The following is a 12,780-nucleotide window of genomic DNA, read 5'->3' as shown; positions in this document are numbered from 1 at the left end:
TCCTTACTACTTTTCTGCCCAGAACAGCACATTCACATTGTCTCTGTAGTCTTGTGGCCTGACTAGGACCACGTGGCAGCAGAAACACCAGTCAGGCTATTGATTCCCTTGTAGCCCTGACTACAGAAACGAGGTTTAATAAACCCTGTATCTGACGCCATTTTTTCAATTTGCTAGGCTCGCAGAATCCAGCGGCAGTAAGACCATCGTGTATGCCTTCTACAACTGTCTTTTTATAAATACTTTATGTTTTTTTGCATTTATATATGTGAGGTAGAACTATTGTGTAAAGCGATTGCATATAATATAATACTTCCATAAAGTGGTGCTGCATAGTCAAACTAGAAAGCAAGTGTGTTTAACAGTGATATATTATTAACTACAGAGGAAGGGCAGCAGGGATATTGTCTTCTAGGGACACTGTTAAGAGTATCGTGTAAGGTTGATACCCAATTAATGGTTAGCTGAGATAAGCATAAGCTAGGCACCAGTGTAGCTAGGTAGAAAATGAGTGACATAGTTGCGTATTACTGAATGGTTTGTTTCTGAATAAATCATAACTATGAAGGGCATATTGCTGTGTAACCCTACAATAACTGTAACGAGCGACTTACTAATGTTTTTTTTTTTTTTTTGATTTTGCTTGGAATCAGGACATTTATTAGATATTTAATACCTTTTTTTTCTCAAAAAATTTTTTATTAATTATATGAATAGCAAGACAATTAAAAGATTATACATAACAAGAAGGCATAAATGAACATATAACAATTCATCTAGTGATAACAACCTTCATGAGATTTTGATAAGTTATTTAGAAATAAAACATACACCATATGTACACTATATACAAGTTAGGCAACCTGAGAAAAAAAAAAAAAAAAATTTAACATTAACTATTTAATATGTTTAGAACCTTTTCTAACACAACCTTTCTAATAGCTTTTTTTTTTGGACTTCCACCTAAGTATCTTTGAGCATCAATAAATTTAAAAGCCATTTTCTGGAAAGTAACCCATTTTAATTTAGAACGATCAATCCAATTTTGTATTATATAAAGTTTTAGTAATGAGCAAATAAAAATGATAACATGAATATCAACTTTTGAAAGATGAATCAATGGAATATGTAGAATAGCAAATTCCCACGTCAACGTGGATTTTTGATATCCCATTTTCTGCAGTCTGACTTTCAAAGATGTCCACAATCTGTGAGAAAATGACAATACCATAGAATATGAAGGAGGTCTGCTTGGGGATGAGAACAGCATGAACACGAAGGGGACTTATTTGGGTTAAATTTGTTTAATTTGATTGGGGTAAAGTAGGCATCATTATTAATCATTAATTGTGTGTATGCTAATTTTTTAAAAGGGATAGATTCCTTAGTGTGTCTAATAGCCAGGACTTTCTGAGATTCTGACAACTGGGAATTATAATTCAACCAAACATTAGATAAAAGACAGTTGTGGTCCATCATTAAAGAATTAATTAATTTATATGAGTTTGAGAGCATTTTATCAGATGATGAAAGTATTTTGATAATTGTGTTAAGGTTTTTCAATTGTGAGTCTATGGGGACCAGAGATACAAATTTGTTTTTAATTATTGCTCTTAGTTGTGTAAGAATTGGTGAGTAATTCCAGTTTACTTTCAATAACTTACGCCAGTCAGATAAAGGCAAGTCAAGATATTTCAAAACATCTCCTACTTTTAGATTTTTAATTAAAGGATAATTTGTTAAGTTCAAAAGTTTATTGTCCAATAATATATTTGGGTTTAGATGAATTGGCTGAACATGGTGCGAGATCTTTTCTAGTTTACACATTTTGAGTAAGGTTTTGAAATCTCTAATCTTTTGTTTAAATACTGTAGATATATTTTTAATAAATAAACTATCCAGAGAGATAAAGGGAATAGCTTCAGGATTTAAATTATTAGAAATGACATAATTATACCATAATTTTATCCATAAAGAGTGATTTGGATAAGAAGTGTTATTGAATTTAGAGATAGTAAGAAGTTTATTGGATGAGACAATCAAATAATAGAGATAAAGATTAGGTAAACCCAAACCTCCCTTGTCCTTCGAAAATGCCAATCTAGAATAGGAAATTCTAACAGATTTAGGGAACCATATGAATTTTGCCAAAGCTTTATTTACAGACTCAAAAAATTTTTTAAATGATCTGATCAGATGATGAGAATTGGTAAAGAAATTTAGGCAGAATATTCATTTTAATAATGGCCACCCTTGAAAGAAATGAAAGGTTTAGATGCTTCCATCTGTCCATATCAGACAATATAGAGTTCCATAATTTATTAATATTATTTTGAAAGGAAGATTTATTATTGTGTTCTAAATTGATTCCTAAATATTTTATATTATAAGTAAACTGAAAATGATCGTCTGGAAACAAAAAAAGATTTGTGTGCTAAATGATTTAAGGGAAAAATATGAGTTTTTGTAGAATTTAAAAGATAGTTGGAAACCAAAGAAAAATAATCAATAGAATTCATTATTTTTCTGTAATCAGATAATGGAGTTTGAAAGTAGATTACTAAATCATCCGCAAAAGCAGAGAAATGAATATTAGTATTAAGAATTCTAGGGATGTTATGAAAAGTATTTTGAGTAATAAACAATAGCAAAGGTTCTAAGCAAATGTTGAAAAGAAAAGGGGACAATGGACAACCCTGTCTTGTTCCTTTAGTGATCTTTATCGGAGCAGAAAATTGACCATTAATGTATAGTCTAGTAAACATATTCTTGTATAAAACTTTTAAAAAATTTATAAAGAATAAGGGAATATTAAAACATAACATAGTTTGAAATAGAAAATTCCAACATACTCTGTCAAAGGCATTTGATGCATCTATAATCAAAGCATATATAGGGTTTGGATTTTTCTTAATGAGATGAAGTATAGTCTCTAAAGATAGAGTATTATCCCAAGCATGTCTCTGAGACATAAAACCTGATTGATCTGACGAGATAATTGAGGGTAAAATCCGTTTCAATCTGTTAGCCAGAATAGATGACAGAATCTTAATATCCACGTTAATTAAAGAAATGGGTCTATAATTTACTGGGTCAGATTTATCTTTATTATTTTTTAGAATTAGAATGGTTTTGGATGTGTTCCAATGAATATCTGAGATATCATTAACTCTTATATGATTGTAAACTTTAAATAGAAAGGGAAGAACTACCAATTTGAAAGTTTTGAAAAATTCTGGAGTAAAACCATCAGGTCCCGGAGATTTACCCAATTTAAGATTATCTATTGAATCCGAGATTTCTTGTACCGATATGGGGTAGAAAGTAGTTTTTGCTGATTATCATTAAGTTTAGGGAACTGCAAAGAGTCTAAAAAGAGTTTTGAGTGATTATCTTTAACAGAATTAGAAGAACCTGAATATAACTCAGTGTAAAGAGAGGTGAAAAGTTGAATAATCTCTTCATCAGTATTATATAATCTGTTATTATAAGATAAAGATGTAATATTTGGATTTCTGAAGTTAACTTTAATAATTCTTGCTAACAATTTAGATGGAACCTGGGCCCACTCTGAATATGAAGCAAGTAGCTTTTGTTCAGCTAAGGAGAGGTTATTTTGGTGAAGCAGAATTAAATCTTTCTGACACTCAAAAATTTGTTTTTCTAAAGTAGCATCATAGTTCAGACTAAGATGATTTTCCAACGAAGAAATTCTTGATTTTAAGAATTCCTCTTTCTTAAAGTATTGTTTTTGAAAAAGCAGCCTTACTAATAAATAAACCTCTTAATCTTGCTTTACATGCAGCCCATTGTATGTCATAAGGAATGTCTGATGATTCAAGACTATTCACCATTTCATTTAGGATTTCTGAAGCTTGTTTGCAAATATCTTCATTTGACAATAAGTTATTATTTAAGTTCCACTTATTAAACATAGTTTTATTTTTGATATTGGGTTTTATGTTCAATTTTAGTGAAATTCTTGAGTGATCCGAAAAGAATCTGGGTTCTGTAGTAAAGTCCACAATATATTTTGAAATATAATCTGAAATTAGAAAGAAGTCTAATCTGGACCACAAATGATAGCACTTAGAATAATAGGTATATATATCATTCTTGTTTATATTTTTAACAGTGCGGAGGGGATCTATTAAATTATATTCTGTCATCAAATCATTTATAGCCAGAGTAGATTGAAGATTATAGGTGACAGTGGAGCGGGAATGATCAATTACAGGGTTTATAACTGCATTCCAGTCACCACCCACTATAATATGATGATCCTTATAGGATGCAAGAATATTGTAAATTTTTAAAATGAACAAATGTTGTGAATTACATGGGCCATATAGATTTAAAATTAATAAGGGTGTGTCCAAACCAGCAATAGAAGTGGTAAATAAGCACCACCTCCCCTCATCATCAAACTTCTCATCAATAATATTCCCAATGAATTTTTGTTTAATGATTATAGCTACACCTCTGGAGTTAGATGAGTCACCTGAAGCTATAATCTTTTTGATCCATTTTTTTTTAACTCTTTATTCCAATCAATACGTAAAATATGGGTCTCTTGAATAAAACAAATGTTAGCCTGTGATTTAAAGATCATATGAAATAATAGTGACTTTTTCGCTTTATCTTGAATGCCTCTAACATTCCAAGAATCTAAAATTATGTCAACAGGCATATTCTACAAGTATAATCATTATTGATGCTATAAAAGTGAACTCAAGGTGCAAATCCAACACAACATTAAAAAGAAGAAGAAAAAAAATAAAAGAAAAAACAGTCTTTAAGTATTCAAGCAAGTCATCAAATAACATTTGTTGAAAAAAAAAGAAAAAAGGTTTTCTAAGAACCATGAAATGTATAATAATAACCTTTATCCTAACCCTAGTGCCTACCCACCAATCCCCCTGTGATAAAGGAAGAGCAGAAGAACATGAAAAAACATTGTAATTATAGATAATAATAACCTCAAGTTAGAATACAAATTACTCAAAGGAAGCCTAACATAACATAAAGTCCGAGTAATACTACTAAAAATATATACAAAATTAACTAATTTCAAGACGTCCAACATGCTTAATCCCTACTTCTAATACTAATCTAAAGCTCCTATCCTTAAATTGAAATTTATAGTGATTAAATGTATTTCCTCAAGTATTTCAAGAGAAAGAGAAACAAGTAAGTAATAAATAAATCACACTCTGCTTAACTAGAACACTCTGTCATAAGAAGTAATACAATTTAAACTGAAAGATATGTAAGATAACATATATAAGTATAACAAAACCAACTGGTAACATTATAATATAAGTAAATAAGCATAGCATTACTGAACTAAAGATAATAGTCATGCACTATCTACTGAACCTTCTTTAGTACTTTAGTGATAATTTCATTAATCAACATGACCATTAGTATGATAAAAGCACTAATACCTGTAGAATGAGTATTTAGTTATAGTTCAAATAAAGCAAAAAACAACTAGCAAGCAACCATATCTCAAAATGAAAAACAATTCAGTCTGGAGATGCATCTATTAACTAGATAATAATAGTACAGGAACTATTCAAAATGAAATATTATAAGCTGTAAGGTTTTAACACTAGTTAATATACATGAATAAATATAATTATATTATTAAATAGTAACTTAAACAGCATCATATATATTGGACTGAATGTACAACAATGTCCATACATATAATTTTAAATCTACTTTTTGAATATTTTACTAATGACTCTGTTAGGTTATGTAGCCATACTATTCTTCTAAGCTATAGATGTAACATAGCAAAACAGCATGAAAAGACAAGGCTTTTAAAGTAAACATTTTGAACATCTAATTAAAACAGAAACAAGCAAGCTAAATGCAATAAATCTAAGGGCTTAAATATATACATGTAGATTCAGCTAATCATATTAAAGATAGTTATTTCAAACCTTTCAAATAAGTAAAGGCTTTCATAAACATAAACTACTAATCATAAATATCACATCCAGCCTCTGAGAAGAGAGAGAGCAGAGAATAGAAAGAACATGAAACTTTCATATGAACAGGTATACTTTGTAACATTTGTCAAATTAAACACTTCAGTATAATATAAAATATTGTATGAAAAATATTCTGAATAGGAAAATATGTTCATTTCTTTACACATCCTTTAGAATTTTAATATATAAAACTAACCTGTTCATTTGTTTCCAGAAACATTTTCACTCTGCTTTATGAAAGTAGCAGCTTGCTTTGAAGTCATGCAGACACACTAAAAGTCACTGAATATATTATGTGACATGAATCTGTTTAAATTTAAAAAGCAACCTTCATTTATGAAGAGAAAACACTTTAAATAATAGCCAGATCTATTAAAAAGTTAGTGCTATTGAATACTTGTTGAAAACAAGCAGACTTGTGTATTTGAAACTGCCCTTCTTTCCTCACAAATGATGACATCACCATCCATCTCAGAGAGACTGTAGTGTGCATGTTCATGCAGAGCATCAGCTGGAACTCTGAGGGAAGATTTTCTTGCTAGAATGTTGAGATGGAATGTTTTTCCCTCCAAAAATCATTTAGCTTACACAGAAGGCTGTAACTCCAAAGCTTGTAGTAAAATTAACATATTATCTATTTACACAGCAAGCATATGTGAGAGAAAGAGAAAAAGTAAATACAGGAATTTAAATGCTTCTATTAATCCACACAAATCTAACAAGCATATATCCTGTCACTGCACACTGTCACACCAAATCCATCATGTGTAAATTACATGACAAGTTCTTAAGGTAATATAATTATGTCACACCAGAATTACAAATCATGTAACACAAATACTGTCAGATTAAAGAAAAGAAAAGATCAAACCTTATTGTAGTTCTTTAACAGTAGAATATTAAGATACAGTGTCAGGAAGCTTTTAAATGTTTTAAGAAAAATGTCTTTTGCATCTTTAGGATCTGAACATACAAATCTTTTGTCATTAGCTGTGAAAGACAAGGTATTAGGATATGCCATTCAAAATCTAATCCCTCTTTTTATTAAGTCAGCACAATAGGGGGCTAGTTTTTGTCTATTTAATTTGATCTGTGCAGGAAGATCTTGGGAAAATGATAGTTTGTGAGACTTCCATATGAATTGTTTCTTTGTTTTAGCAGTTTCTAGGATCTGGAAAGTGTCTTGAAAGTTTAGTAACTTAGTATAAATTAAACTTGGTGTGGAAGAATCTTGCTTTGTACGCAGTGCTCTGTGTGCTCTCTCTACAATTATAGATTTTGAAGAAGCTTCACAATTTAACAGTGTTTCAAAGATATTTTTAGTCACAGATAACAAGTTTTTATTGTCATAAGATTCAGGTAAACCACGAATAATGATGTTATTTCTTCGACTCCTGGCTTCCAGATCCAATATTTTAGCTTGTAAATCTGAAACAGTTGTATCTCTAGATTTAAAGTCACTTTCCAATAAGTCTGTTTTAACCTCCAAAGCTAAGATTTTATTTTCAATAGTAACAATACTATCGTTTATTTGCTTTAAAGATTTACTAAAGTCTGCAAACTGTTCTGAAAAGTTTTGTATAGCACTTTGGATTGGTTTTAATGCTATTTTTAGTTCTTCTAAAAGGAAATTTGAGCCATTTAAATCTTTATTACTTACATTAAAAGTTTCTGTAGGTTGTCTAGATGATTTCAGTCTTTTGAACCTGAATCTTTTTCAGGAGAGAGCATTGAAGTATATTTGGCCTTTGTAGGCTGAGTCTCCATGGAGTCAGATTTTGTAGCCATGCCCAGAAATGGAATGCAGTTAACAGGATACCAGGAACCAGGAACAGACTGGAGCAGTAGGAGTCCCAGCAGCAGAGAGACCAAGAATGTTCTGAGGTAAAATAAATCCCAGGATAATAATTCCAGAAGAAAAAATAATCCAAATGCGTAGAAAAAGATTTATAAAATCTTTTAGTATAAAAATTTGAGGAAAAAGGTTGATGTAAAGTTGTAAAAAAAAACAAAAGTTAAATAGCTGTGAGGAGCTCAGAGAGTAAGGACTAGACTAGTCGGCGGCCATCTTGGAATACCTCACTACTAATGTTAGTTATGCTAGATTTTTGCACTGGCATACTGGCTTGATATAAATGTTGTGATTGAGTACTAGTATATGGAAAGAACATGCACTGTTAATTATCCTGCAATAACAAGAAGTGTAATGCATTGAACATTTGTGTGCTTAAAAGCTCCAATTCTATTTCCTGTTACAGAATTGTTTGGCTACTGTGTGAACTATTACTTAGATGTTAAGTGCATTGAAGTGTAGTGCACTGAACATTTATATGCTTAAAGCCTCCAATGCTATTTTCTTGTTACAGAATTGTTTGCCTACTGTGTTATCTTTTATTTAGATATGTAGTACATTGAACAATTGTATGCTTAAAGGCTTGCTACACTGTCCTAATCTGCACCTATATTTCTTCATTTTTCCTTCCTAGAAACCTACTCAACTCCCTAACCCAACTCAGCCCACCCCCTTTGAAAGGCTTGCAATGCCAAGAGACTGCTGTTTGTAAACTACAGAATCCTCTCGCAGTCTAAATATATTTTTAATATAGTCCTGACACTAAAGGAGACAAGGTTAATACTTCTGTATTTATCTTATCAAGGTTGAATAGTGTATTGTAGCACACTGCTTGGGGGACCCGGTGCACTGGCAAAATCACATTAGGGTTCCTAATACCCTGCAGTTTAAATTTTAAATTAAGTGGGACAGCTTAAAAGAAAAGGGCAGCTAAAGCTTAAAACTAAAAGGGACAAACAAACATATATCAAGGAAAGAGTGATTACTTGCATCTTGCCCACTATTTCCTTGCTACTTTTCTGCCCAGAACAGCACATTCACATTCTCTCTGTAGTCTCGTGGCCTGGCTGAACCCACTTCATTCGCCTCGTCCACTCGGCTTACTCCTATCCCCTACCCTAGCCCCAATTCCCAACCACCCCCACTTCAACTACATTTATTCTCTCCCCTCCTCACCTGAACAACCCCTACACCAATCAACAACCTCCAATCACTCCACCCCAACCACACCCCCAAGTAAACTCCCCACTCAATAAGCAAACTAAGCACCTAGGATCCACCCCATCACACCCAGCCAAGTTCTTCAACTACAATACTTCTAAATACCCAAGCTCTACCTAGACAAATAATGCAAGGCATACTACCACTCCTACTGCTAACTCTCACCACTCTCGCCTACACCACATCCATGCACACTAACACACCATTAAACAATACCTTCCACATAACACATACTTTTACACATACACACACTCACAAATGTCATCTGTTCCACATTATTTAATGACAACTCAATATTTAATATATACAAAACATACACCACACGACCTTTCACAAGACAAATATATTGTAGATTTAATACAGAACTAGCACACTCAATTAAATTCAAACTACTCCTTAGAAAATGGCTACAAATCTCAGGGGACATACACCCCAACCCATGTCCATGCAATACCATACTCTCAAACAAAAAAATCAGACATACTTATTATTAACCTTAACTCTAGAAATATATCTAACAAACTACATGACTTACACATATTCATAGCTCACTACTCCCCTGACATACTAACCATTACTAAGACCTGGCTAAAACCCGGCACCCAAAATGAAGAAATTCTCCCCCAAGGATATAACATCCTAAGACTAGACAGAGGTGTTAGGAAGGGAGGCGAAGTTGCAATTCTATTTAAAAACACACTTAACCTCCAACCTCTGTAAACCCCTCTACCCAAATTTCTGAATGCCGAAACATTAGGCTCAGTTTTATTTCTAAACAAGAAAAGTGAATCAACATTCTCTGCACTTACATCCCTCCAGGAAACAACTCTCCCATAATCGAGGAAAGCTTACAATGGACTAGAGGCAACCTGCCTCTGGAAACTATCCTATTAGGTGACCTAAATTTAGACTGGCTAGCCTGCAACTCTAACAGCCCCTCTAACCATATTACCTTATTTGGGTTCCCACAACTCATCCAAGAACCCACTAGAGTAGACAGGAAATCTCAAAAACAATCAATCCTTGATTGGACTTTAGTAAACTTCCCCAAACAAAATTACCAAGTGGGCTGTCTACCTGATGAGTTTAGTGATCATCTCCCCACATTCCTCCTTTGGGAATGTGTAAACATACCCAAACCCTTAGTTTATAAGCAAATTAGGGATGAACACAAAGTAAACCCGCAAATTCTTAACAGTATGTTACAACAATGTAACTGGCACCCATTACAAATTCTAGCATTAGACCAGGCAATTGATTTATTCAATAGTACTTTTACCAATGTCTTTAATACAGTCGCTCCCATTAGAAAAATTAGAACTAAAGCAAAATATGCCCCTTGGCTAACTAAGAGCACAAGAGCCTTACTAAAGTCCAGAGATAAAGCCTGGAAGATCTGGAAAAAGAATAACACTAGCCTAGACAGACAAAACTACCAACAACTTAAGAATCAGGCCAAAAAACAAACAAAACTTGATAAACAGAACTACTTCCTAGGTATCCAAGACAAACACTCCAAAATTCCCCAAAAGTTTTGGCAAGCTATCAATTCCCTACTAAAACCCGGCAAAACTACCACCCCAGCTCCCAACACCAACACTAATAATGAGGACATAGCTTCTGAATTTAATCATCACTTCACAGAATCTATTCTGTCATTATCTACCTAACTATCCAAGAATAACTCTATATCCACCCCCACCACAAGTCACGATAATATACCTTCCTTTACTCTCTCACCTGTACCAACCTCTATAATTAAAAAACTACTCTTGAAACCTACCACTCTTGCAGCTGATGGTTTACCCACTAATTTCCTAAAAATAGCAGCTGAATCCTTAGCTTAGTCTGTATCAATTCTTATCAACCGCTCCATACAGGAAGCATACATCCCTCAACTATGGAAAGTCTCATATATTATCCCTCTTCACAAAGGTGGCAGCTGCAATGACCTATCAAACGACCGCCCCATTGCTATCCTATCCCACCTATCTAAGCTCCTTGAGAAATGTATTCACACTCAAGTGATGCACTACCTGAATTCACATAATCTCCTCTCCATCACACAGCATGGCTTCTGACCAAACCATAGCACAACTACTGCACTTCTCTCTTTTACTAATCAGGTTATCCAACTTAGAAACAACAACAATTTTGTATCAGCTATATTCTTAGATCTCTCTAAAGCATTTGACATGGTCTCATATACCATACTTTTAGGCACTCTATCGTCCCTGTCCTTTGCCTCCCCTACTACTGCCTGGTTCAAAAACTATCTATCTGACAGGAAACAATCAGTCCAATAGCAAGATGTGTCATCACCTCTTCTGCCAACTACCATAGGTGTTTCACAAGGCTAACTATTGGGGCCACTACTATTCTCTATTTTCACCAACAAACTACACACCTCCACCCAACATGCCTCCCTTTCATACAGTGTGCAGATGATTCAACACTAATCTGCTCAGCACCATCCCTAACCACTTTACAACAACTTACCCAGGAATCCTTCAGCTCCATGGAAAGATGGATTACTGATATCCAACTTATCCTAACCCCCAACAAGACCAAATTACTCCTATTTACCTCCAACAAATCTAAAACCTCTCCTCTTTCCTTCAGGTGTTGAGTTGCAAAAGTCCCTCAAGTTATGGCATATTTCTATTGAGAACTATAGCACTGTGTAGCACCACCATGATGTTATCTATATCTAAATTTGTTATGTTGGAATGTCCACCTAATGGATTATCTGCATTAGCTATACTGGAATGTACTCACTGTGAGGTAGAGTGCCTGAGGTCAGTCACTTCCATAAGTGCCACCAGTAGGTCATACCCGAAGCTGTCAGCTTTACAGGTCTTCAGGGCCTTTGTAATGTCATGGATTCTGGCCCAGACAGCCAGCTCACTGCTATTCCACTGTTATCTAGACTGGTGAGTTTAGATTCAGTGTGAAATATGTCACAGTCCCCAATGACTGAGTCATTTCCCTGAGTGCTAGCAGGTGTTGACAGCCTTGCAATCTTCTGTATATCTCCATTGTTTCTAGTTAGGAGCTTTGTATGATGGTCAGGTTGGTAGATGCAGGATGCAGGAGTAGAAGGTACATCTTGTGCCTGAGGCTAAGATTTTTAATCATGCCCTCTAGGAGGTTTTGGTAGATTCTTTTTAACAACTTTATTAAACATATAGATATGGGGGTGTTGAGTGTCTGGTGAAGTGTTGAGGAAGTGAGACAACTACCCACACTTGTCTGATGCAACAGTTTAGTACTCAAGCTAAAGTAAGTAATTACTCCTCGTGCAGGTTTTACTGTTGTTATGAAGTACAATAGGCAATCAGTAAGCATGGAAGCAAGTTAGCCACAGATGAGGTGAGAACAAACTCATAATGCCAGAGGTATGCGGTATAGGAGAAAGAATGATGTAGGATGAGCACAAAAAGCAGAAACCAATCACCTCATGCCAACTGAGTTAGTGGAAATAGCAGTCCAAAATTGTAAAAAACAAATGCAAGCACGGCTGTTATAGAATTATGCAAAACTGCAAGCTTAGGTGCTACAGCATTATACAGATACAATGCAAAAATGTAAGAGAAGCACAAAACAACAGCATGTACATTAAAGTAAGCAAATGTAATAAAAATATTTTCTAACAATACAGCACTGGTAAAAGAATTAATTTATTTGGATTTGCAAACTGCTATG

Source organism: Protopterus annectens, chromosome 10.part0 (genome assembly GCF_019279795.1).
Source record: "Protopterus annectens isolate FY-2018-M chromosome 10.part0, PAN1.0, whole genome shotgun sequence".
Classification (NCBI taxonomy): Eukaryota; Metazoa; Chordata; order Ceratodontiformes; family Protopteridae; genus Protopterus; species Protopterus annectens.
The sequence above is the reverse complement of the archived record's forward strand: the minus strand, read 5'-3'. Positions refer to the sequence as shown.